Genomic DNA, 26,015 nt, shown 5'->3' with positions numbered 1-26,015 from the left:
ATTTAATTAAAGCAACCAATAAATTACATTGTCCTACCCAGTGAGGTTTGCTCTCAGTCACTCATTGCTACCAACTAGGCTGGAAGGAACGGCTGTCAGAGCTATGTATTTATTTAGTTGGCAGCAGACTGAACCATTTTAGATGACATTGTTTGTCAATTGAAGACACATCGATATGCAAGAGTGGACATTATTATGAGCACATGACTATTTTCTTTCCAGTCATTGCCCATATTTAGACCCAAGGGTTTTCATAAATCATTTCAGTGTATTAAACTAATTACAGTGACACAAAGCCATGTTACAGGTTCATGAGTGAACATAATATTGTAGTGTATGTTTAATTAGAGTGATGTATGGAGATTGTGATGAATAAAACATTTTCTTTTAAATCACTACTATTAAATGTCAAAAAAAACATTGCTCAAGCTATCTACCACCATTTGGGAAGGGGTTGAATCATTCTGACTGTCCCCTGTCTGTAGTTTTCCATATTTTAGCATCCACTGTCAATCTGGTAACCTTGGAAGCAAATAGCCCTCCCCATGTTCCTCAACCTGCATTAATTATAGCTTGAAGCAAGTGCAGTAACTAGATTCCTTGTGAAGGAAGTACAGATTTTCTCAACATCTTATGCCGTAATTAACTTATGCTGGGGTGTACAGCATTGCAGGTAAAAATAATCTGCATCCAATGTACAATTATTAGACTCTATGAGAAACGGTAAGTGATAGTTTCTCTGTCACATAGCTGAGAACAGTGAAAACTGTCTGAAAAGTGAGAATGGAAAGTGGGCTTGGGGAAGGCAACAGCAGAGAGTCACGGAGTCATAAAGCATGGGAATAGACCCTTTGCTCCAACCCAACCATGCCGACCAGTCATCCCAATCTGACCTAGTCCCATTTGGCTGCTATCCCTCTGAACCTTTCTTACTCATTTCAGCACTGAGATATCTTTTAAATGTTGTAATTGTACTTGCCTCTGGCAGCTTGCTCTGTATATGCACTACCCTCTGTGTTAAAAAGGGACCACTCTTCTCCTGTTTAAATCTTTCCCTTCTCACCTTTGACTTATGCCTTCTAGTTTTGGAGCCCCCACCCAAGGAGAAAGGCCTTGGCTATTCACCCTATCCATGCACCTCATGATTTTATAAACCTCAATAACGTCACCCCTCAGCCTCCAATGCTCCAGGGGAAAAAAGCCCCTGCTTATTCAGCCTCAATCAGAATGATGTGTGTGGGAGATATCAACCATATTGTTAAATATTGAGAGACCTTGAAAGTGTTTGGCATCCTGTCCTTGTGGCTGCAATGGGAGTATTGATGTGCATATGAGGAAAGGAGATTATGTTTAAAGTCTGACCCTTGTCAGTGAACAATTTATTTTTCTGACTCTTCAAATTGAATATGTATTCAGCCTTGCACCAGAATATGTGTGGAATCCATAGCATACACATTGTGTTTCAGATAGTTTATAGCGCTTGGATAAAGGGACTAACATCCCATCATTCTGTGTTGGACTTAAGCCCAGGTCTGGGATAAAAGATATATTTTTCCAATCTACTGCACCACTCAGTCCCTCTGTACCATCTGCCGCCTAATTTTCTCCTGGGTTGCTCTGTATGGAATCTAAGCTGTAGGGCACTAACAGATAAATGGCAAACCTGGATAACTTGTCATCTTTTACTCACCTGAATTTAAGTTTGTTAGGTGTAATAGAATTTGTTGCAACAGTTTCACATTTTCCACATATCTGCTGACTATATTTATTTAGTTAAGTTGATGTTCCAAGAAATACTGAAAGTGGCTTCGAAGAACATGCCCTAGGAACATAAATAAACAGGAGTCCTTGATGACTGTTCCATAATTCAATTAGATTGTGGTTGATTGGGAACATAATGCCACATTCTCACATTTGCTCCATATATCCTTTTATATCCTTAGCTAGCAACTATCTGTCTATTTTAGTCTTGACAGAGCTAATCATCATGGCATTCACACCATCTCAACAGAAAGTGTTCAAAATTTCTAAGAACTTAAGAACAAGAATACTCTGTTTGGCTCCTCAAGCCTGTTCTGTCATTAAGTGAGATCATTATGGATCTGCAACCTAGCTCAATATACCTATATACCTTATTTGTCTTGCAAAACAGAAATCTTGCAAACCCAGACTAAGGTAGCAATTGATCCAACATTCTAGCAACGTCCTTCTCCCGTTGCCTCTCGCAAGCCCACACCATTTGCCTTCCAGAAGGTCAGCAGATTTATGGAATCATCACCATTACAGGTTCCTCTCCAAGCTAGATGCCATTCTCACTCAGAAGTATTTCACCATTCCTTCATGTGAGGGGGCCAAAATAATGGAACAACCTTCCTAATAACACTGTGCATTTAACTCCACCTCTAGATCTTCAGCATTTCAAGAAGGCAACTCAATAGCATCTTCTCAAGGCAGTAAATGCTAGCCCAGAGTTTGAAGGTTACGAGCTCTTGGTTCAGTATAGGAAGGCTGAAGATGCCAACTGCTAGATCGTGAGTGGAAATATGAAAACACACAATTGCTGCAGCTGTTTGCATTACCCGAAGATTACATTGTTCGATCTATATTATTAATACTCATCTGGGGAGGGTGGGGAGGGGAGGGGGTTTATAGATGGCTACTAATCTTGGTACATATTGTGCCCTAGGAACTTGAATTGATTATGAGCTGCTATTGGGATGATATCACGCTAGCCTCTGCATGGAGATTTCCTGACATTTTCTGTGAAGAAAACAGTTTTGAAGGATTTTTTGAGTGAGGTGGACTGCTGAACCAATTGTAAAATCGGTCTTAGTTCTGTTTCCCATTTAATGTGTAGTTTATATTTATAATTGACCATAATTTGCCTGTAAATTCTATGTTAACTCATGCTGACTTTGAATTTTAGCATTCAGGTGATTAACTAAAATAATATTTAGCATTACTTGACCACTAATTACAAGAATTCTTATCTTTTGAACTATGGAATCTAGTTTCTTAATTGTTGTAATAATAACTAAGATTTTAGGGTTTTTTAAGCTACTGATCTCCAGCGAGATTGTAATCATGTCCCAGTTTTTCACTATTGATGACGATTCTACTTTTTCCTATTTACAGCTTCTGTAGAGCAATTTTTTGTTTCCTAGCATCTCCCATTCCTATCTCCTTTTTCCTGGAATGGTAATCCCTTTTTATTGCCTGTCATCTCCTACTTTGCACAGAATCATACAGCTTTAGTTTTGTCCTTCCCCTTTCTTTTCTTCTGTACTTATTGAAAACCTGTGACCTTGCACTCCATTTCTGGTGAGAAACCAAATTTGTCACATGATGATAGTGGATGGATATTGCCCAAGGAGTTTTAGGGGTCAGTGTTTTAATTTTTCAACAGCAATAATCAATGCCTGGTTTTGTTCCACATGCATAACATGAATTCTGAAGAAGTTGCATTGGACTTAAAATGCGAACTTTGTTTCTCTGTCCACAGATGTTGCAAAACCTGCTGAATTATTTGAGTGTTTTCTGTTGTTTTGGTCTAGACAATAATCCAGAGATGAGTTCAAATTTGGCCCTAACAGTTGGAGATTTTAAGTTAAGTAACTAAACATTAAGAAACTAATTATCAGTTATGATTTCGATGAAGAAACTGAATTTTATTATTTAAAACGCTACTGAGGTTCATAAAAGGAAAGGGAGGTGATGCTAGAAATCCGAAACAAATGCAGAATTTTGAGAAATTCAGCAGATTTGACAGCATCAGTGGAGAGAAAAACAGAATTAATATTGAGTCCTGTATGATTTTCTCAGAACTGAATATCTATAGTTCAGAAGGGGACTTATGCCAGACTCAAGACCTGAACTCTTTCTTTTTCCAAAGTTGACATCATGCCCATTTAGTTTGCTGCTACTTTGCATTCATTTGTTTTAGTTCTCTGAGAGTGGCTAGCAAATGTCAAATTGTATCTCAGAAAAGAAAATCAATAAAATTCACAGGTTGAGTGCTTCAAAAAGATGTATAAATTGGGATTTCTTTGCTGTGCTCAATTTTGATATCAGTCGAACAGAAATTTAATTACAGGCTTGTTTGCATATTTTGTTGTTACAGTGCAAGAAACCTAGCATCTTTTTTTTAAAAAGAACCGGAAAATGCATTTTGGCTGTAATGAGACAGATAACAACCGTGCAGTTGAGAGGTATTAGATTTTTTGCATGTTTTTTAATCTCATGATAGAATGGTTTTACTTTGATGATTAAACCCGTACCGGTGTACAAATATTATTCATGATGCTAAGGTATTCGCCTAATGTCACAATTCAATCAAAAACTTCAAGCGAGTTCAGCAATGAATATCCAATCTTCTAGTGACCAAGAGCTCTCAGCCAATGACAGTGATGTAAACAAAGATGATAATAACTTCAAAAGGAAATTCAATGGGCACTTGAGGAAAATAAGCTTTGAAAATTACAGCTTGGGGCTGTTTTAGGTGTAATGGTAATGTCCTTATCTCTGAATCTTGGGTTCACGACCTGCTCCAGAGGTGTGTAATAGCAAATCTCTGAATAGATTGATAAGGAAAATATCCAAAACTGCAGCAATAGACTGATGGAATAGGCCTGTCTTCTTTGGTCTACTGAGAGCCATCATAGATTTGATGGGCCAAATGACCACTTCCTGTGCTCAAATAATTCTGTTACTCTTGTGGCATATTCAAGTCCACGAAATTCAAGGTATGTCATTCTAAATGAAGTAGGTGGAAGATAGTACACAGCTTGGAATATATTGCAAGACATATTTTATGGTGTCATAGACTAGGGGAACAAAGATTTAGTGCTTAGTTGATTTCATCTCTACTCTTGCGATGGGATATAACAACTTCTCAACTCTCAACCATTTTGTTGTCTAGTATATTTCGAAATAGTTTCTGCCATCATTGCATTGTTCATATGCATGCATCAGATGCTCAAAGGCAATTGTTGGGGAATGAGTGATGCTAAGATTTAGGCTGCAGGTTTATTTTAGAAGTAAAGAATGCTAGGTGATAGGCAAAGGCCTCACAGCACAGGGCACCACTGACTTTTAATAAGAGTTAAGCAGAAGTGTAAGAATATTGCAATTTATTTTCTGTCTGATATATAGTGATAATAAAGTTCCAACATGCTCTATAATGCTGAGTTTCAGATCGTCTCCTTTGTGTAGGATTTCCACACAGCATTGTAACTCACGCATGTTTGCTGGCTGCTTTTGCTGAAAGCTGTGTACTATTGCTGCTACATTTTTTGATTCACTCGTGTGATGTGGGCATTGTCGGGCCAACGTTTATCGCCTGTCCTTAATTTCCTTTGAGAAGGTGGTGGTGGTGTGCTGCTTTCTTGAACAAGCTGCAACCCTTGTGCTGTGGATAGATCCACAATGTAGTTCGGGAGGGGTTTCCAGCATGTTCACCCAGCCACATTGAAGAAATTGTGATATATTTCCGGGTAAGGATGGTAATTGCTTGGAGGAAAATTTAAAGGTGTTGGTGGTCTCATATATCTGCTGCCCTTGTCATTCTAGATGGGAGTATTAGTGTGTTTGGACAGTGCTGTCTAAGGATCTTTTAAATTTCTGCAGTGCATCTTGTAGTAGTATATACCATCTACTGAATGTCAATGGTACAGAAGGTGTTGTGGTGCCAATCAAATGGGCTTCTTTGTCCCGGATGGTGTCTAGCTTCTTGAGTGTTAGGCACTGATCCAGACATAGTCCCTTGTGCTTTGTAGCTGATAGACTAGCTTTGGGGAGTCAGTTACTCATAGCAGCACTAACAGCCTCTGACCTGCTTTTGTGGACACTGTTTTTATATAGCTAGTCCAGTTCAGTTTCTGGTCAGTGGTAACCCAGCAGGATGTTGTTAATGGGAGATTTATTGTGGTAACACATGTTTGAACATCAAGAAGTAATGGTTAAATTTCTTGTTGGCAATGTTCACTGCCTAGCATTTCTGTGGTGTGACTGTTACTTGTCACTTTTCAGGTCAACCCTAGATATGATCCAGGCCTTGGGGCATATGGATATGGATTGCTTTAGTAATTAAGGAGTCATGAATGGTACTGCACATTGTACAATCATCAGTGAACATCCCACTTCTGACTTTACGATGAAGCAGCTGAGGATGGTTGAGCCTCAAAGAAGACACTGGAGAGATGTTCTGGAGATTAAGTGACTGACTTTCAATGGGGACAACTGTCTTCCAAGTGTGACTCTGACCAGTGGAGAAGTTTTCACCTAATTGCCATTGACACTTGGTCAAACGCAACCTTGATGTCAAGGGCACTCACTCTTGCCTCACCTCCTGGAATTTCACTCTTTACACCCTTACTTCAAACATAGAGTAGTGAGGTCAGGAGTTGAGTGGCTCTGGTGGAACCCAAACTAGTTGACAGTGCAGGAAGTCTGATATATTACAAACCCCTCAGGTGCAAGTGTTATGAAGATGTGGATGTACTGTACCTTTAAGTGAGTGAAACACAAGCAGAACTATCTGACAGCACCAAGTGTTCTGAATGTAACACTTGGTCAAAGCTAGATTAGCTGGTTGCCTGGAAATGACAAAACAGAATTAGCCAATCAGTTTAAATTATACCCTGAAAAATACCAAATTCCAATCAAGTTTGAATTTAATATGTTGACAATCTTAAAAGCTGATGCTTAGGGAGTATATGACTGGGGAAAATTGAAGAGTTGGGAGGAGAACGGCCAAGCCACCAGCATGGGAGACTGTCCCCAAAAAAACCTCTCGTAAAGGTACCTTGATCGATCAGTGACCTGTGAAACAGAAATCCCAAAGAAGAAGTAAAGAAGACTGAGGAAGAGAAGATTTGATATCTGGCTTGTTTTAAGAACTTAATTTTTAGTAAACTTTAATTGGGAGATTTTATCAGACTAGTATTGGAGAAGGGGAAAGTAAAAGATAGTTTTCAGAAAGGAGTTGTAAATAGTTGTTAGTTAATTATTCTCTGTTAAATTTTAACAAATAAAGTTGTTAATGTTTACTTTAAATAGTTCTTGACCTCTCGAATCTCCACAGATTACTGCACGGGATAAATCTTTTCTCTGTTGCTGGTTTAGATTAAGCAGGAGAGTTTACCCCTTGTCGTAATACGAGACACAGCCAATATAATATGTGAAGTTGCAGATTAATCTATGTTCTACATAGTATCCTTCTCCCAAGAAGTAAACATGGCTCGTGAAAACCATTTGATTCATTTTACATCTATATGGGTTCCATCAAAAGCTATAATTTGTGCACATTCAGTTCTGGAAGTGGAGCATCTTTTAAAGAATTGAATGACAGGCTTGGTCTTTAATGATCTATTATTCCTATATTAAAAAAGTGAATGGGTTCATTTAGACACTAGAGTCTACTGTGTTGGTATCCATGTCAGCCAGTCGAATTTAAACTCAATTGTTTTTTAATATTTGATCCTTGTAGGATGGTTCAAGGATATTGTTTTCTCCTAGGATATAACAGAATGAGGCAATCAATTATGCTGTTTTTAGAGATGGGATGAATATTTTTCTAACTTCTTCAGCTGTGAGAAATGAAACATGCTTTTGCAACATGCACCAGAGTCAACATTCACTCTGGATCGTCATAGCATTAGTTAGTTTCAGAGTAAGCGTTCAAAGTAAATGCAACTTGACCACAATCTGACAGAAAAGTGTCCTTCTGCATCGATGTATAGATTATATTTTCAATAACAGGCAGCCCTCGACTTAATTCCATATTTTGCTCAACTAGATCCACCTTATTGCTATCTCTAACTAGGGACAATTTTGAGCATTGTATTCAGGACACCTTCTTGTCTGCTCAATCCAGTCTAGATTCATACCCAAGTCTCAGAAGCTGGAATTGCTATGTATCTTGCAGTCTCCTGAGTTTTTAGGTTTGTACATCAGATTAATTATTCAGAAACAGTGTTGGAGTTGCCCTGAGGCAGTAAGCATTAACTCATCATATCTTCCGACTTTTCTTTTATACCCAGAAATGCTCTTACACACAGCTGAACACCGTTTTATTTCTCCCATCACCAAATCATTTGTGGTATAACATCTTCCTATTTTACCTATTGTGGACTTGCTGCAGTTGGTCATCTCTTCAAGACTGCAATTCCATAACCATAGGCTTCTCTGTAGTGTTTTGTCCAAGTGCCCAAATTCTTTTTGAATTTAATAAGTGATTTAGACATGCGGTGTCTCACAGCTAAGCCTGCTCTTGTCCTCTCCAGCTATCCACATTTACCACCTCCACCAGATATTTCAGATAGGCATCAGAAGTGAGAAGTCAAGCTGATTGTTCTTTGTATCCCAAGAGGGCTAAATCATCACCTCTAATGCCTCCCCAATCAAACCTGCGAAAACCAACATAAGCTCGAAGTCTAATTCACTAAATTAATTCTGGCAGAAAGGTATTGGAATTATTTATGATTTCCTCTTCATGTTAAGAGGAAAGTAGTAGATGTTACGAAGATGCATAGTGTACAATATATGTTTATAAAGAAAGGAGTAACAAGTAAAGTTTAATTACAGGCAGTGAAAACTCCACGTTTCATGTCAGATTGATGACTTTCAGTAGATTAAATTGTGGAACATAGTTCTCTGTGGTATTAGAAAATATATTAGCATATTCAGTGCAAAAGCAGAAATTTCTGGCAAAACTCAGCAGGTTCTGGCAGTATCTGTGAGAAAAAAGCAGAGTTAATATTTTGAATATGGTGACTGTTCATCAGGAGGTAAAATGTTAACTCTGCCTTCTTCCCATAGTTGATGCCCGACCTGCTGAGTTTCATCAGCAACTTATGTTTTTCTTTCCAGTCTCCAGCATCCGCAGTTCTTTATTTTATTATATTATCATATTCGACATTATTCCACTGGAGCCCAGTAAATCAAACTTAGCATTGTGGTTATCTAATGTGCATTGTGAAAGACACAAGAGATTTGATGAATGAGAAAAGTCCAGAGGGACCAACAAGCCATTCATTCCACATAGATAAATGCCAACTGCTGATATTTTCATCGCATCCTTCAATCCCTTTCCTCTTGAGATGCGTCTATTTGTCTTTCAAACAAACTTAAAATGTCTACTTCAGCGGCCCCATTCTACAAGGTACAAATGAAATGATTAAGTAGTCTTGAGTATTTTTTTCTCCTCCAAATGATTAAAGAGCTAAAATGACTTGAATGGCTTCCTTCATTTGTTAACTTGTGAACGTGGGTATTCTTGATTGCTTCAGATCCATTTGACTTTCCTTTCTTGCTTCTAATGTTCTGGTATACTCACTGAGTTTGTTACAGAGAATCTTACATTTCTTTCAAAGCTATTGTTATTATAAAACGCACAATAGATATGAATATTCTGACTTATTATTGTCCAGACAAACCCCGCTTCATATGAATGTAAATTTATCCTGAAGTCATCATCATTCTGCCTTAATGTTCATCGCCCATACTTGAAAATGTGTAACAGCAATGTAAGTTAGAAACAGAGTATCCTTTCTATGTTAAATTCAGGATTACTGGTTTTGCATCTCAGGCTTTAATCTCTCCTAGCTGCATATTATATTGATGATAATGAGTGAGATTTTGTTTTTCACATTTCATGCCTCAATATAACAAACAACTTTAATAGTTAGAAATTTGAGAGCAAAATGTACATCTATGGATAGGATTAAAAGATAATTAATATTAACTTTCATTGCGTACATTGTGAACTGAGAGGAATGGGATGAACAGAGATAATTCAGACATTTTACCTGCGTGTTGTGTTCTGCCTCACAATGATTAAGCAATATGCCTTTAAGGGACATGTTCATGATATCATCACCATGTGTGACCCGATGGTATAAAGGTCTTTATCTCTTACTGAGATCGCTTGCAGCGTGACTTAATAACATAAGTATGCTACAGCTTACATCCAAATTCTTTAGCTGAGCCCAGAAGCATAAGTGCTTATAATTATAATAAATCTACATATAGAATCATCCAGTATGGAAACAGGTCTTTGCGCTCAACTCATCCATGCTGACCAGCTTTCCTAAACTGAACCAGTCTTTTTTGCCTACATTTGGACCATATTCCTCTAAATCTTTCCTATCTATATCATGAGCTATAATAAAGTTCCATTGCATCTTTCAGACTCTACATTATCCACATTTCATTCTTATGTTATAGGAGCTAACAGGAGTATTGTCTCATAAGTTACAAATACCCCGCTGAAGCTAAAAACCCCCATTATTGCACTTACAGCAGATCATGAGGGCAGAATAGATGAGGGTTAACAGCAGTGGCCACTTATAAAAAGACAAATCCCTAATATCATGCCACAATAATTTTAGAAATGGAGGTTGACATTGAAAAGTACAAGAAAAACTGCTGGCAAAATGACAGTATGGATTATGGAGGGTTGTCACGCCATGTTTGCCAAATAAGTTTGAAGAAACCTACCTGATTCTGAGGTTCAAACATATTCCCAAACTGATCTCTGCCTCACAAAACTCTAAGAAAGAAATTGGTGTCTGCTGGACATCACCACTATTTACACCCAAAGATGTCAGTCCAAGGATAAGTCAAAATGGGGGCCTGGCCCTCAGCTGCATAAAACTTGTAAGGTTCAAATGATAAATACACAACTTGCTAATGTGGATCCAGGGGATGTGTGGCTCCAGCTGAATTTTGCTTGTATCATGTTAACTGGAAAAGTACCTTGACTGGAACCCGAACTAGATCAGTCACACAAGTAAACTGGTTACTGCAGCAAGCAGGAATTCTTAAGTTGCCTTAAGTGAGTACCTTAAGTTGCTCTCGAGTAATTATGTCCTGACTCTCTAAAGCTTAGTGTGATGAGACTGTGCTTTCAAGAGTAGTATTCTGTGCTATGTCTCTTGCAGATGAGGGTATCACAGTGGTGCCAGAGTGTCTCCTCAGCCAGGCAGTTGGTTTCAGTTTTGAGTTCGCCCTAGGTGTTTCTTTTTAAATAAGACAAAAGAACCATGAGTAGGTGGAATCAGGGCTCATTCAGACCTAGGAAGGCTTTCAGTTATGCTTTCACTTAGTTGAGAAGATTTTTCTGTAGGCTGCTGAGCTAAAGGTTTGAGTTCCCAGCTGCGAGAGTGATGGCTCAGACAGCAAGGTTTCATTTTAAAAATCAGAAGGGGCAGGTTGCTTCCTCCTCCTGGACTAGAGAGAGACAGCATGTGAAAATCATCACAAATTGCACTTTTTGCCAAAGGGTGTGTTTGTGGGATGCTGTCTAGATTGGAACAGTTGATGATAAGTGGTTAAATAGTACATTACCTTGTTAAGTATTTGAATAAAGTATGTTAATTTTTCCTTTTGTATTTTAACAATGTTGTAAGAATAAAGTGTTGATTAAAGCCGAATGGTGGACCAATTGAATTGCATCTGGAACACAGCATCTTACACTTGTCTTTAAATAAATATAAAAGTTAGGGTCTAGGCAAGTTCAGAGGATATTAGAATATGCTCCAATTACCTGGATTAGAACCAGGAGGGGTTGTGCAGAAGTATGGGGGGCAGTGCATGTGAATCAACATGTCTCAGTGGCAGGTTTAGAAAATGGGAGAAAGGCCATGTAACCTCCATGAAATATTCAGCAGGAGTGGAGAGCCCTACAAAATATACCACTTTGCTTATTAAAAGTGACCAGTTGACTGAAAGTGGATACTGTAAAATAGTGACATCCAGAATTTTGTTTTTAATAGATATTTTGCATTCCACCTGTTCAGAGATGTCATTACATATCTCTGAAATAGACGGGATTGAACCTGGGACTCCTGGCTCAGAGAGACACTACCATCACATCACAAGAAGCCTGACTGGTGGCTTTAATTTGGTTGTGAATCAAGTAGTCCCACCCAGAGGCTATTTTCCAGCCTGTTAATATAAATTCCTCCAGTTACAATCAGTCGTGCATGAACTTAAGCTAAAAGGAGAAACTTGGCAAAGTTTAAACAATGATATCAGCTTCAGAATACTCAGCTAAGAAATGTATTTTGAAAGGAAGCATGAGTAACGATTTTCGAAAATTCACTTTAAAAAAATTTTTAAAAATTTAAAAATAAGTGATATAACTACAAGGGAAAGGATGAGAACTAAAGTAGCATTATAGTTATTGCTGTAGGCATTTTATGCGAACAGGAGAGAAATGGAAACAATTAGAGTCGGGATTTCTTCCTTTAAAAGTGGAAGCATCGGTAGAATAAACCTAAGAAAGGACTTTGCTAAAGATTGTTTGAGAAAGGGACTTAAAATGATGTTTGAAGGTTTATGTAAAAAATATGTGGTGATTTATTTAAAAATGGAAGGGAGATTTTCTGAAGGTAAAAATGCACAAATTATACCATTTAAAAGTAAATATCATGGTCCAAGCATGAGAGAAAGTCATTATTTGAACAACAATAATGTGGTGACCTTTTTTCAAGCATGGGGAAGGAATATATTTATTGAGAAGCAGAAATAGCATGAAGAATAGGAACCTTTACCTTGTGCAGTTTGTTACAATGAGGAATAGCACTGAGAGGCAGACTAATAACAGAAATCTTTACTGTGCGATCTATATTGTGATGAGAGGAATTGAACAGTGGAAATTGTGTTGAGTTTTCTCTTAAACAGTATGCTGTCCAGGGCTATCTGGAACTTCAAAATATGTGAGCATGTAATTACAATATTAGGCATAAAAGAAATTGTCTCTGAACTGCCAGAAATAAATCACTGGTACCGTATCTACTTGTAGGCTCTGAAGCAGTAAGGTTCAATCTTTCCATGTCTGTCCTGCCATTAATGCCAAGCCCAGCAAGGTCGCTATATTTGGAATTATTACAATGTGCAGTTGTGGTATTTTGGACTGAAATAAGAGCTCACCATTTGACATTCTTTTGACTATTTTCCTTTAGATGTCAGCCACTGTTAAAACTGGCTCCCCGGAGTGTGTTGAGAGTGGAATAGTTCCCTCTGGTCCACATCCTCTTATGGTTTTTGTTTCTTTTGTGTAAAAAAAATGAATATAGTCCATGAGAAGGATATTGTTGGAGATGTTCCCTGCTGTGAGAGTAGCAGAGGAAAAGCTAAAGTGGGGAGGAGTGGGTTAGCGTGTGTTAGAAAGGTTTTGCTTTAAAGGGGAAACTTGAAAACTGGAGAAGCAACTTACAAAGACAATAACATTTAAAAAAAGGTCATAACACTATTCTGCAGGGCCTTGAAGTTTAGAGAAAGTGAGCTTTGGGGACCAAATAATAACAATTTGATAGTCTCAAAATGAAGAGCAGAGTTAGTGGGTGGGCAGGTTTTTCCACAGTTACTCTTTTTTCCATTTAAATCTTTACAAGTGGATAATCTGGGTCACATATTTACTGCTGATTTCAGCACCATGGTCACCAACCACATAGTTTACACCTCTTCCCACCCTACCTCCTGCAAAAATGCTATCCCGTATTCCCAATTACTCCGCCTCTGCCATATCTGCTCCCAGGAGGACCAGTTCCACCACAGAACACACCAGATGGCCTCCTTCTTTAAAGACCGCAATTCGCCTTCCCTCGTGGTTGAAGATACCCTCCAACCCATCTCATTCACGTCCCGCACGTCCGCCCTCAAACTACACCAAAGACAGAATCCCGCTGGTCCTCACCTTGCACCCTACCAACTTTTGCATCATCCGCCGACATTTCCGCTACCTCCAAATGACCGCACCACCGGGATATATTTCTCTCCCCACTCCTTTCTGCTTTCCGCAAAGACCAATCCCTCCACGTCTACCTGGTCAGGTCCAAACCCCCCAACAACCCACCCTCCCCTCCTGACACCTTCCCCTGCTACCGCAGGAATTGTAAAACCTGCACCCACACCTTCCCCCTCACCTACATCCAAGGCACCAAAGGAGCCTTCCACATCCATCAAACTTTTACATGCACATGTCACTTATTGTATCCTTTGCTCCCAATGCGGCCTCCTCTACATCGGGGAGGCTGGACACCTTCTTACAGAGCACTTTAGGGAACATCTCCGGGACATCCACACCAATCAACCCCACTGTCCCGTGGCCCAACATTTTAACTCCTCCTCCCACTCTGCCAAGGACATGCAGGTCCTGGGCCTCCTCCACCACGCGACGCCTGGAGGAAGAACGCCTCATCTTCAGCCGTTGAACACTTCAACCCCAGGGCATCAATGTGGACTTAACCAGTTTCCTCATTTCCCCTCACTCCACCTTACCTCAGTTCCAACCTTCCAGCTCAGCACCATCCTCGTGACCTGTCCTACCTGCCAATCTCCCTTCCCACCTAGCTGCTCCACTCTCCTCTCTGACCTATCACCTTCATCCCCACTCCCATCCACCTATTGTACTCAGCCCCAACCCCTCCCATTTATCTCTCCACCCAGGATGCTTCCTGCCTTCATTCCTGATGAAGGGCTTTTGCCCGAATTGTCAATTCTCCTGGTCCTCAGATGCTGCCTGACTGCTGTGCTTTTCCAGCGCCACTCTAATCTAGACTCTAATCTCCAGCATCTGCAGTCCTCACTTTTGCCATGGTTCATGATCAGTCAAGTACCAAAAACTAGTGTGGCGTTCAGCTGGTGACTGTACTACTTAAGTATCAGTGAACACACACTTTTTTTGTTGAAAAAGTTGGTCTCTAAAATACAACTGTTAGTGAAGTTTATATAGAACATATGACTCATCTCCCCCACTTTAGTGGTTGTTGAGGGCCTCTGAACTAGGTAGGCTGCCACTTATTTGTGTGAAGAAAATGTCTTGCTGGCACTTTTGTAAGGCAGTCAGGAATAGACTAAAAATGTGGTTGCTCCTCTTATTTTAGATAATCTTAAACATTTGATCATATGCGGATATACAACCCCTTAAGCTTGTTCCAATTCAATAAGATCAGGCCTGATCTGTTTGTGTTTCAGAATGCACATTCCTGTCTACCTTCCCAATAATCTTAGACTCTTGTTAGACAAGGGAATCAATGTACTTCCACCTTAAAGATATTCAATGGCCTACTTCCCCTAACCTCTGAGATACAGGGTTCCAAATTCTTACATCAATCTGAGACAGAAAGCAAAACACCTGCTCCACCCTAAAGAGCAATGCTTCATTTTAAAACAATGCCCACCTAGAAGAGGACACACCCTTTCCAGGTCCACTTTGTCAAGCCCATTCAGAACCTTGTGTACATCAATCCTTATGTACAGGTCCAGTGGCTGAGTGATTAGCACTGCTGACTCACAATGCCAGGGACCTGGGTTCAATTCCAGCCATGGGTAGAGTCTGTGTGGAGTTTGTATATTCTCCTTATATCTGTGTGAGTTTCCTCCCTCAGTCCATAGAAGTGCAGGTTAGGTGGATTAGCTATGTTAAATTGCCCCATAATGCCCAAGCAAGGTGGGTTAGCTGTGGTAAATGTAGAGTTATGAGAATAGGGTGGGAATTGGGAAGGTCTTTGGAAGGTCAGTGCAAACTCAATGGGCCAAATAGCCTCTATCTGCACTGTAGGGTTTTAATGATTCTAAGTCGTTCCTCTCCCTTCCATCCTCCTGTCTGTTCAACCTTTCCTTATAACATATATCGCTCTGTCCAGGTTTCAGTCTAGTAAACCTTCCTGATCCCTCCTTCAAACTGTGATGGCTGATCTCATGCCATTGTTCATGTGATGTTTTTCACATGTCATTTACCCATGGTAGGGGAATGGGGCTCGGTGAGTTACTCTTCAGAGGGTCAGTGTGGACTTGTTGGGTCAAATGACCAGTTTCCTCACTGTAGGGAATCTACAAAAATGTCTAAGCAATATTAAATTATATTTGGCTTTCAGTTTTCTAATAGAACCTTACAAATAAAATGATACAAAACATAAAGGATTTCAGAATAAGGAATGTTATAGTAAAAGCTGCACCTTTATAGTAAAAGCTACATCATCGACTACAATCTGAGATAACAAATATCTCAGCAAAATACACAAATAATCTGTAATTGAAATTGTTATTTAATGGTGTAGCTTTTTGCGATTTACAAAATTAAACAATTAATAAATAACATTAGTACCAAGTCTTACATGAATTTTTTTAATGCTTTTGCTTTTTAATCTTGTGCATTTCTCACTCTCCTTTTCCCAATTTTAAATTTCTGTCTCTCCCTTTCTGAATTTGTTTTTTCTCCCTCCCTACTGCTGTCTGTCTCCTCTCTTCCCTCTCACGCTGTCCTCTCTCTCCATCTCCCCTCTCTTTTACTCTACCTTCCCACTTCTTACCCCTCACCGGGTTTTCACTTTTTTCTCTTTTGTTCTTTATTTCCTCAGTTGCTGGTTCAGGATTTATGGTGTTTGACAGAATATTTTGCCAACTCCAATATCTTCAGCCTGCGATTGGTAACACTTTTTTTTCTCTGAATAGCAGAAACAAATGAGGTTTATAATTAGATTTAATTGTCGGTCATAATAATCAAGGATAATGCACATATAATCATGTATACAAAGGACCTTCTTTCTAGTTTCCAGAAACATTGCCTGGAAGATATTTTGACCAATCTCACCACATAATTGGCAGGGGTTAGGAACCCTTTTCCAGTGTCATTTAACTCCCTGAGAGTAAGACTACTTCCTTATTGGTATCAAATTCAATCTCCAGTCTATGTTGCTAGAATGCTAAAAATAATTCAAATGCCCTCCCTATGTTTACTCTACATGTGTTTGGATATCAGATGGAAACAGGGTCAGTCTCATTTCACTCCCACAGTCAATTAACCTGCTGGAACTCAGGTTCACATTTCTAGATTCACATAAAGGAACAGGTCACCTGCTTGGGATATTGGAGAGATGAGATGCAAGGTGAAATTATATTGTGGGATAATTTCCTTTTAAAATGCATTTTGTATCTTACACTGCTTTGAAATATTTCAACTCCATGATCAATCATTTTGAAGTACATCTCTGCAGTCAAATACACCAATCGTTTCACATTTCACAAAATCCTGACATGTTCGAGAACAGAGGGTTCAGGTACACAATTCAGGTATCACATGTGGACAGGGTGGTTAGAAAGGCTTTTAGTACGCTTGCCTTCATTGCTCATTCCTTTCAGTATAGGAGTTGGGAAGTCATGTTAAGGTTGTACAGGACATTTGTGAAGCCTCTTCTGTAGCTTGTGTAGTTTTGGTCGCTTGTGTGGGAAGGATATTATGAAGCTAGACATGGTTCAGAAATGATTTATCATGTGTTGCCAGGAAAGAAAGGTTTGAGTAATAAAGAAAGGCTGGGACTTCTTTCATTGTAGCTTAGGAGGTTGAGAGGTGACCTTACAGAGGTTTATAAAATTATGAGGGGTATAGATAGAGTTAATGATAGGTACATTTTCAAGACTAAGAGGCATATTTTTAAATGAAGAGGCGAGAGATTTAAAAATGACACAAGGGACAATTTTTTTATGGGAGGTGGTTCGTATGTGGAATGAACTCCATGAGGAAGTGGTGAATGTGGACACAGTTATGGTGTTTATAAGACACTTTGATAAGTACATGAATAGCATAGGTTTGGAGGGATATCAGCCAAGGGCTGGCAGATGGGACTTGTTTAGTTTGGCATTATGTTTGGCGTGGACTGGTTGGGCCGAAGGGTCTGTTTCATGCTGAATTACTGTATGACAGTAGAAATGACTGATTAGTTGATCCATGTTTTGAGAATGTCTCTTTGAGGGAGGAATGGATTGATTTGGAGAATTCCTGCTTTTCTTTGCACAGAGCCATGAGATCTTTAATATTTGCCTGAGTCACTGCATCACATCTTGGATTGAAGGAGCACCGATATACAGCAATCCCTTCTTTTTGCAGCTGAATTATGAATGTTACCAGTTGAGTCAAGAAAGCACTGGCAGGAGTGAATACCATAACAATGATAATTTGTATTTATCGAAGTCTTTTATACTGTCTTGTGGGGGCATGTTTGACACCATAAGACAGTGAAGGTGTGACAGTGGTACAATGGAAATCTCAGTGGCTTAGTAATATGGCTGGGGATATGGCTTCAAATCCCACCATGTCAGATGGTAAAGTTTGAATAAAGTTAATAAATAATCTGGAATAAACCCCTAACCTAATGATGATCTAATGTCAATTGTTGTAACAACACACCTGGTTCACTAATGTCCTTTAAAAACAGAATTCTGCCATCCAACTCCAGGCCTATTGCAATGTGGTTAACTTTAACTACTCTCTGGGCAATTAGGGATGGTCAAGAAATGATGATCCGGCCAGTGACACGTACACCCTTGATACAAATTTTTTTAAAATGTCTTCATTTAAAGAGCATCTTAAAGGAGCAAAACAAAATTTGAGGCATGGGTATTTCCAAAACCTAGGTCCTTGACAGCTGAATATATGACCACTCATGGTGGAGCAGTTAGAATATAGGTGATTAAGGAGAGCAGATATCTTAAAGGCTTTTATGAGAGGAGGAAATTAAAGGATGAGGAGGAGGGAGGTTTAACAAAAAATACAAGTGGAGGTAGATTAGTACTACAAACAAAGGGAATGATATCGAAAACTGATTGCAGCATCGTTACTGACAGTGAAGTCCACCACAATAATACATGTAATGAATTAGTTTTATTTTGAAGACCCAAGCAATGGACAACAGGAGTGGTTGTTAGCAGTGAAATTAAGTAATAAAACAATCACCTCATCCAGCATATGCATGAGGTGATTTCTAATCTTCTGTACAAATTAGTTCTGGAACAAAATAAATCAATAATGTATTTCCCATTTGTATTGTAGCGGTAATTTGTCGGTGTTGATTCGATGAATGTATTAAAATTGCCAAGTGCTAATGTTCCTTGCCTCTTATCTCTTTGAACTGTCTGTTGAATGTGAAAATGATATGCTGCATCTTTTCAGACCTTCTTCATTTACAAAAGCAATATGTAGTACTTCTGCGATTAGATTTTATGTTACGCATTCTTCACCAAAGCTGTATGGATATATTTGAAAGACAATAAATTCCTCCTACCTTAGCTCCTATTATTTTATTCCAGCTAACTCACAATGCCTTTTGCCTCATTGATGATGAACATGATATTCTGGGACACGTCTGTCTGAATGACTTCCAGTGACTCATCATATCCATATAGATACATGACCTTGACTTCAGCCATTGCTTAAGTTTCAGAACTTGAGCAGATGCGAGAATCACTTTGGGGCAACTGCAAATGTGGGTTGCACAATAAATAAGATGGCCACTCCACAGCTTGATAGGGTGCAGGCAGTTAGGGAATGGCGATTATGAGGCAGTGTATGAGAACCAGGCAGGCAGTGCAAACATCACCTTAGATAATATCTCTCTCGAATCAGTTTTACATATTGGATACTGGTGAAGATAATGTTTCATCCAAAGGGTGCAGATGAGCTAATTCAATGCCCTGAGTTGGCTCAAGTATGCAGGAGGGGAGGAAGAAGACTGCAAAGGCAATAGTGTTGGCAGAATCGAATACAGAGAATGCTGGAAAAATTCAGCATATCTCGCCACATCTGCGGAGAGAGAAACAGAGCTGATGTTTTGCGTCTGGTATGACTCTTCTTTAGAACTTCAGTGACAGCGGATTTTAATTGAGAGAACACGCAAGTGTTTCTGCTGTCTTAGATGTGACAGCAATTTGGTAGACTGCCTCCTTGGGGTCAGGGTTAATGGTGTGCTGGAATTCCTGTGGAACGTTTTTTTCTGAGAGAGGGTGACCAACCAGAGGTTATGTCCCACTTGCTAACACGAGAAGGAAGGGGGTGAAGTTCGGAGAGTAGATTTTAAGGAAGTAGCAATTAGATTAAAAAGCAAGATCTCATAAACAGTAATCTGAGATTGCTCTCAGTTCCCTGTGCTGGTGAACATAGGAATAGGAGAATTGAACAATTCGACTAGAGAACTGGCATAAGAAGGATGATATCAAACTTCTGAGGGACTGGTGCTGGGGCAGGTGGGATCTGTGCAAGATGAACAGATTGCATTTTAGCAGAAATGGAACTCTTATTGTGCATGTAGAGTGGCTCGTTTTGTTTGGAGAATATTTAAAATAGATTGTCGGAGGATGAGAACCTGCAAAGGAGTTCTGATTTGAGGAAGCAAAACTATTACCAGGAAGTAGAAAGGTAATAAGTGAAATTTGATTGAGAGATCATGATTTAGCATAAAAGTTTTTAACTGGTGATGCACTGGGAAGTCTGCATATACATAAAGCTCTGATGTCCTTATACACCAGTCAGTAGACAGCAGGTGTAGCTGCAATTCAGAAGGTAAATGGTATGTTGGTCATCATTGCAACAGGATTTATGTTCATAAGTTGGGATATCCTGCTGCAGTGACCACACCTGAGTATTGCATTCAGTTTTCACCTCATAAGAAAGGATATATTTTGCAAAGAGGGAGTGTCATGGAGATTCATTGGACTGACTCTCTTATGAAGGGATTTGTTCAACTGGGCCTGGATTCAATAGGGTTTAGAGACAGATTCTGATGGAAATGCAGAAAATTTTCACAGCCTGGACAAACTGGAAGCACGGTGGATGTTTTCTCTGATTGGGAAGTGTAGAACCAGAGGACACAGCCTCAGGTCATGGGGTAGACCATTTGGGAATGAGATGAGTAAACATTTCTTCACTCAGTGGGTAGTGAACCTATGAAATTGTTGCAAGGCTACTTGACCACAAAAAGCATTACATGTCGACAAACCCTCTTCTCATTCAACAGTTACTACAAGGCATTTTCAAATGCAGATCAAATGCAGGAAAACCTGGCTGATTCACCTTATCCCGTTTTCACCTCAGACCCAATTGCACTGTTGACTTTCTCTAACTCAGTATAATTGAAGATTATAAATGTATTATCTTGGCTCAGTACTATACTGGCTGGCATATTTTTCCAATAGGGAAGCTGAACCAATCCTGAATTCTCTTAATAAAGGTAAGTGTACACCTATCTAACGTTTGTATTAAAGAGCATTGGGGTTGAATCTATCAACTGAGCGGCCCAAGGGCATTTTGATTTACTTTCCAAATTGGCATTGAATAATGCTTCACACAGTTCTTAGCGAGTTTGTCACATAAAAGGGAGAATAAAATATTTTTTTTAAAAAATATGCTCACCTGTTAGAATCCTTCTGGGCCTTCTTTTTTGTGTAAACATGCACAAAATAAATGTTTACAACAGGTTTTGAAAGGATGGGCAAAAAAAAACAAGCTGTTCATTTAGTCGGAAGGACAGGAGTAAAAAAGATTTAAGGTTTAAGGCAAGAGAGACAGTGAAACTCTGAGGAGGAGCTTTTTAATCCAACAAGAGGAAATGATCTGGAACCTTTCTGCCAACAAGGGTAATAAAAGTGGAAGCAATCAATGATTTTAGATGGAAGTTGGATTCAGGGCTTTGTAGGAATGGGGCTGAGTGCTGTCAGCGAGAGCAGGTAGAGATTTGATGGAGTGAAAAGGCCTCCCTTTGTGCTCTTGTAACTCTAAGACTTTGTCTCAAAGCTGCCTGCAACGCTGGGGAGGAGGTAAAACTCCTGTGAATTTGTTTTTTCTACTGAGCGCTTAGCGTCTAACACACTGAAATGTGCTATTCATGACCGTTAACACATCAGGTGGGTTTGAGTTTCAGATTGGTTATAATGCACATCCGATACCCTGAGGCTAACATTCCAACTATTACTGAACATAAACAGAACAACATGACAATAAGAAGGTGCACAGCTTCCAATGACAAACAGCACTATTAGAAGGCAACTGGCTGAACTGGCAGGTTAATTTAAATGTGAGAATGATCCCGCTTCTTCCTTCATCTCTTACTGTTCTCTCTATTCTCTCTCCCCTTGATGAATTTCAATGATTCTTCTTTAGAATTAAGCTCTTGGAAGTGTGTGAGCTCAATTACTTGAATGCTTGCTTTCTGCTTCTGAAATATTATCATTTCAAAGCATGTTTAAAATATTTAAAGGTCTTTATACTCATTTTTTGTTAATATTTAAAAGGCTTTGTGCTCAAAAATGTATTTTTTCTCTTTTGTCAGATCAATGTAGCACATTCAAAGATTAGAGGCTGCTGTATAAAGAGCATTATAATGGGATTGTTGTCTTAATGTAGACTCCGCAAATGTCTCACTTATCGTTACTGTGCATGTGGGCTTTTAAGAAGAAATTGTATTTATTGTGTGGTACACTATGGTAATAAGCCACATTGCGAAGAAGGTCCCTGTGCTGGTTTGACTGACTTTGGTTGTTGGACAGCTCAAGTCAGCTACTTGACAGAAACATCAGCAAGTGTCCCCTTCCTTCCTAGAAATGTCAAACAAGGACAGGAATATAAACATGGTTAGCACTGCTGCCTCACAGCACCAGGGACCTGGGTTTGATTCCAGCCTGGGGCGACTGTCTGTGTGGAGTTTGCACATTCTCCCCGTGTCTGTGTGGGTTTCCTCCGGGTGCTCCGGTTTCCTCCCACAATCCAAAGATGTGCAGATTAGGTGAATTGGCCATACTAAATTGCCCATAGTGATAGGTGCATTAGTCAGAGGGAAAGGGGTATGGATGGGTTATTCTTCAGAGTGTCGGTGTGGACTTGATGGGCCGAAGGGCCTGTTTCCATACTGTAGGGAATCTAATCTCATCACATACTCAACATCTCATCGTGCACAGCTGCAGTTCACTTCTTTGGCAGACTGGTTTGCCAACATTTAGCACTGATCCTCATACTTCTGAGCCAGCTTGAGGGTGAAATGGTAGCACCGTGGAAATGCCACTGGGTTAATGATTCGAAAGTCCAGGCCAATGTTATGAGGTCGTGGATTCAAATCCCACTATGGCAGCTGGTGGAATTCAAATTCAGTTAATCAGATCTTGAATACAAACCTAGCAATGCTTAGATTGTATTGATGACAATGAAATCACTGTCGATTATTTTAAAAACCTGTCTGATTTACTGATGTCCTTGAGGAAATGAAATCCTTACCTGGTCCCTTAACTGTTCTCTGAAATGCCCTACCAACTCAGCTCAAGGGCAGGTAAAGAGAGGCAACAAATACTGATCTTGTCAGTGACACCAACATCCAATGGATGGATTCCATGAAAAATAAACATTTTTCCATCACAAAAGAAACCTTAAGGAACGCAGTCAAAATGGGACAAAAAAATTGATAAGGAAAGGGTGAGAGAATGTGAATATTTGGCAGCAATAACATGAAGACAGATTGTAAAAGCTCCTCTAGATATGTACAAAGAAAAAAGATAGCTATGACGAACAGATGTATGGTTGTTGCACATGCAGAGAGTAGAATTTATAATAGAGAGTAATAAACTAATGGAGAAACTAAACAAATATTTGGGATAGAATTTTCCATTCCCTGGTGTGGCAAGACCAACTGTGAGAAAGGTGAAAATAACAGGTTTTTGATGTTGGGAAAATATTTTTGAATTTACTTTTAGCCATTGATTGTGGGTAGCTTTATTGCCCTGCATTTCTTTCTCATTAAAGACCCACCTGCAATGGGGTAATGTTTAGCATAACCCGAACACCTTATTAATAAGACATTTCCAATTTTCCTCTCTTCCATTGAGAAGCTAGATGGTGCAAATTCACAATGTGTGTATCAGAATGTGTACTATGTGCAGCTTGCTGAGAGCTTGTTCCAGCCATAATCCAACTGCTTCTTCACAACAACCTTCCTATATGGCCATCGTCCTCCCTAACCTTTCATCCACAGAAGTTGGCATCAGCAAACTACCACCTTCACCAGATCATCATACCTGCTCTTGAGGTATCTTTCACACTGCTTCAGCCTCTTCTGTATTTTACTTTGGAGCTTATGGGCATCTATGTGTTGCATGCTTCTGCTAGGTCACTTTGTGCACCTATACAGGATGCATCTTACTGATCTTAGCTTGCCCTCTGGGTTGTGGTTACTCTGAGGCTATCAACCTCTACCTGCTTCACATTCCTTTATTATTGCACACTCACTGACTTCAGCTTTAACTTATGGTTTTATAACCTGTCTCACATTGCCTTCTCAATGTATAGGATCTTTAATGCTTATTTAAAGGCTATCAGCCTCTGTGGCAAGCATTTTTTTTCTAAAGATAATGAGGCAGGCAGCTTGCTATGGAGTGAAGCACTGAATGGGGTGGCTGTGACGCTGTGTGGCTTCATGCTACATTAATGCCACACCCTTGGTTTATGCCAGTAGTTTATCTGGCAAACACAATACATGTATTTCAAGCAAATGGTCATGTGTCAAGATCAAAGGAGAACTGTCCTTATTGGGGTCAATAGGGAATGCGGTCAAGCAGGTATGGTCACACTCAGGTGTGGACTCGTCCAATTCAAGTTCCCAATATTGGTCACGATTGGTCAAGCACTTGATCCTATGAGAGTCCTGAGTCTAAGTCCTTGCAATCTAAGATTAGGCCACAGTCTGTCCTGCAGGTCAAATGCAATCAATCCAGGAATTATGGGTAGTTCCACTGGGGTTCTATGGAGACATCTTTCCAAGGGAGGGGCCAGTATTTCCTGCAATGGATCAAAATGAAGGACTAAACATTATGGAAGTGGATGGAAGAGCTATTTGTGGTAATGCCTGAGCAAGAAAGGTGATAAGGTGTCCCAAGTGATTGAAAAGGAAATGCAGAGAGGAGGAAGATTTAGTCATTTAGCAGAGTAAGAAAGGGTGGAGCATTTGAGGAGTAGGAGAGTTGATGTTTCAGGCATAAGCCCTTCATCAGGAATGTAGAAGGAGAAGGAGGATGAGAGAGAAATGTGGGGATGGGTTGGAGTTGGTGGGAAGGTGATAGGTGGATTGCAGGAGGAGGGCAAGAGCCATTCGTAGACATGAAGTCCCGAGGCGGAAGATGAGGCGTTCTTATTCCAGGCGTCGGGTGGTAAGGGAGTGTCAATAGAGGAGACCCAAGACCTGCATGTCCTCGGCGGAGTCAGAGTGGGAGTTGAAATGTTTGGCAGTGAGTCAGTGGGGTTGGTTGTGTGGGGGTTGGCGTGTTCTGTCATTGGAGCAGTTGGGTTTGAGGGCGGAGGTGTGGGAAGTGGATGAGATGCGCTGTAGGACATCAGCAACCACATGGGAGAGGAACTTGCAGTCTTTGAGGAAGTAGTCCATCTGGTGTGTTCTGTGATGGAACTGGTCCTTCTGGGAGCACATACAGCAGAAGAGGAGGAATTGGAAATAAGGGGAAGTGTACAGGAGGCAGAGTGGGATGAGGTGTAATTCAGGTAGCTGTGGGACTCGGTGGGTTTGTAGAAAATGTTAGTGCTGAGCCAGTCACTGTTGATAGATTTGGAGAGGTCCAGGAAGGGGAGGGAGGTGTCTGAAATGGTCCAGGTTAATTCACCAACCACAACAAGGACAGAACCCCTTGGTTCTCACCTTCCACCCCATCAACCTCCGTATACATCGCATCATCCTCCGCATTTCTGCCACCTACAAACGGACCTCACTGCCAGAGATATATTTCCCTTCCCATTCCTATCTGCTTTCTGTAAAGACCGTTCCCTCTGCGACTACCTCATCAAGTCCACGTCCCCCCAACAACCCACCCTCCCCTCCTGGCACCTTCCCCTGTCACCGCAGGAATTGCAAAATCTGTGCTCACACCTCCCCCCCTCACCTCCGTCCAAGGCCCCAAAGGAGCCTTCCACATCCATCAAAGTTTCACCTGCATTTCCACACATGTCATTTACTGTATCTGTTGCTCCTGATGTGGTCTCCTCTACACTGGGGAGACACGATGCCTACTTGCAGAGCACTTCAAAGAATACTCCAGGGCACCTGCACCAACCAACCCCACCATCCCGTGGTCGAACACTTCAACTCCCCTCCCACTCCGCTGAGGACATGCAGGTCCAGGGCCTCCTCTATTGCCACTCCTTTACCAGCCAACTCCCACAGGAAGAACGCCTCATCTTCTGCCTCTGGACC

The 26,015-nt window shown here is 40.2% G+C and overlaps 1 protein-coding gene and 1 long non-coding RNA gene across 2 annotated transcripts in view; both read left to right on the top strand.

Moving 5' to 3' along the window:
• Window positions 1-26,015, top strand: part of tsnare1 (T-SNARE Domain Containing 1) — a 596,230-nt gene that overhangs the window by 335,086 nt on the left and 235,129 nt on the right. The gene's annotated exons all lie outside the window — the stretch shown is intronic.
• LOC122548898 lies at window positions 16,365-19,068 on the top strand. Its single transcript, XR_006311358.1, has 2 exons — window positions 16,365-16,433; window positions 17,801-19,068. It is a non-coding gene; the product is annotated as an uncharacterized LOC122548898 (long non-coding RNA).

This window comes from Chiloscyllium plagiosum, chromosome 4, assembly GCF_004010195.1.
Source record: "Chiloscyllium plagiosum isolate BGI_BamShark_2017 chromosome 4, ASM401019v2, whole genome shotgun sequence".
NCBI classification, from domain to species: domain Eukaryota; kingdom Metazoa; phylum Chordata; class Chondrichthyes; order Orectolobiformes; family Hemiscylliidae; genus Chiloscyllium; species Chiloscyllium plagiosum.
This window is presented reverse-complemented; position numbering and strand designations above follow the sequence as displayed.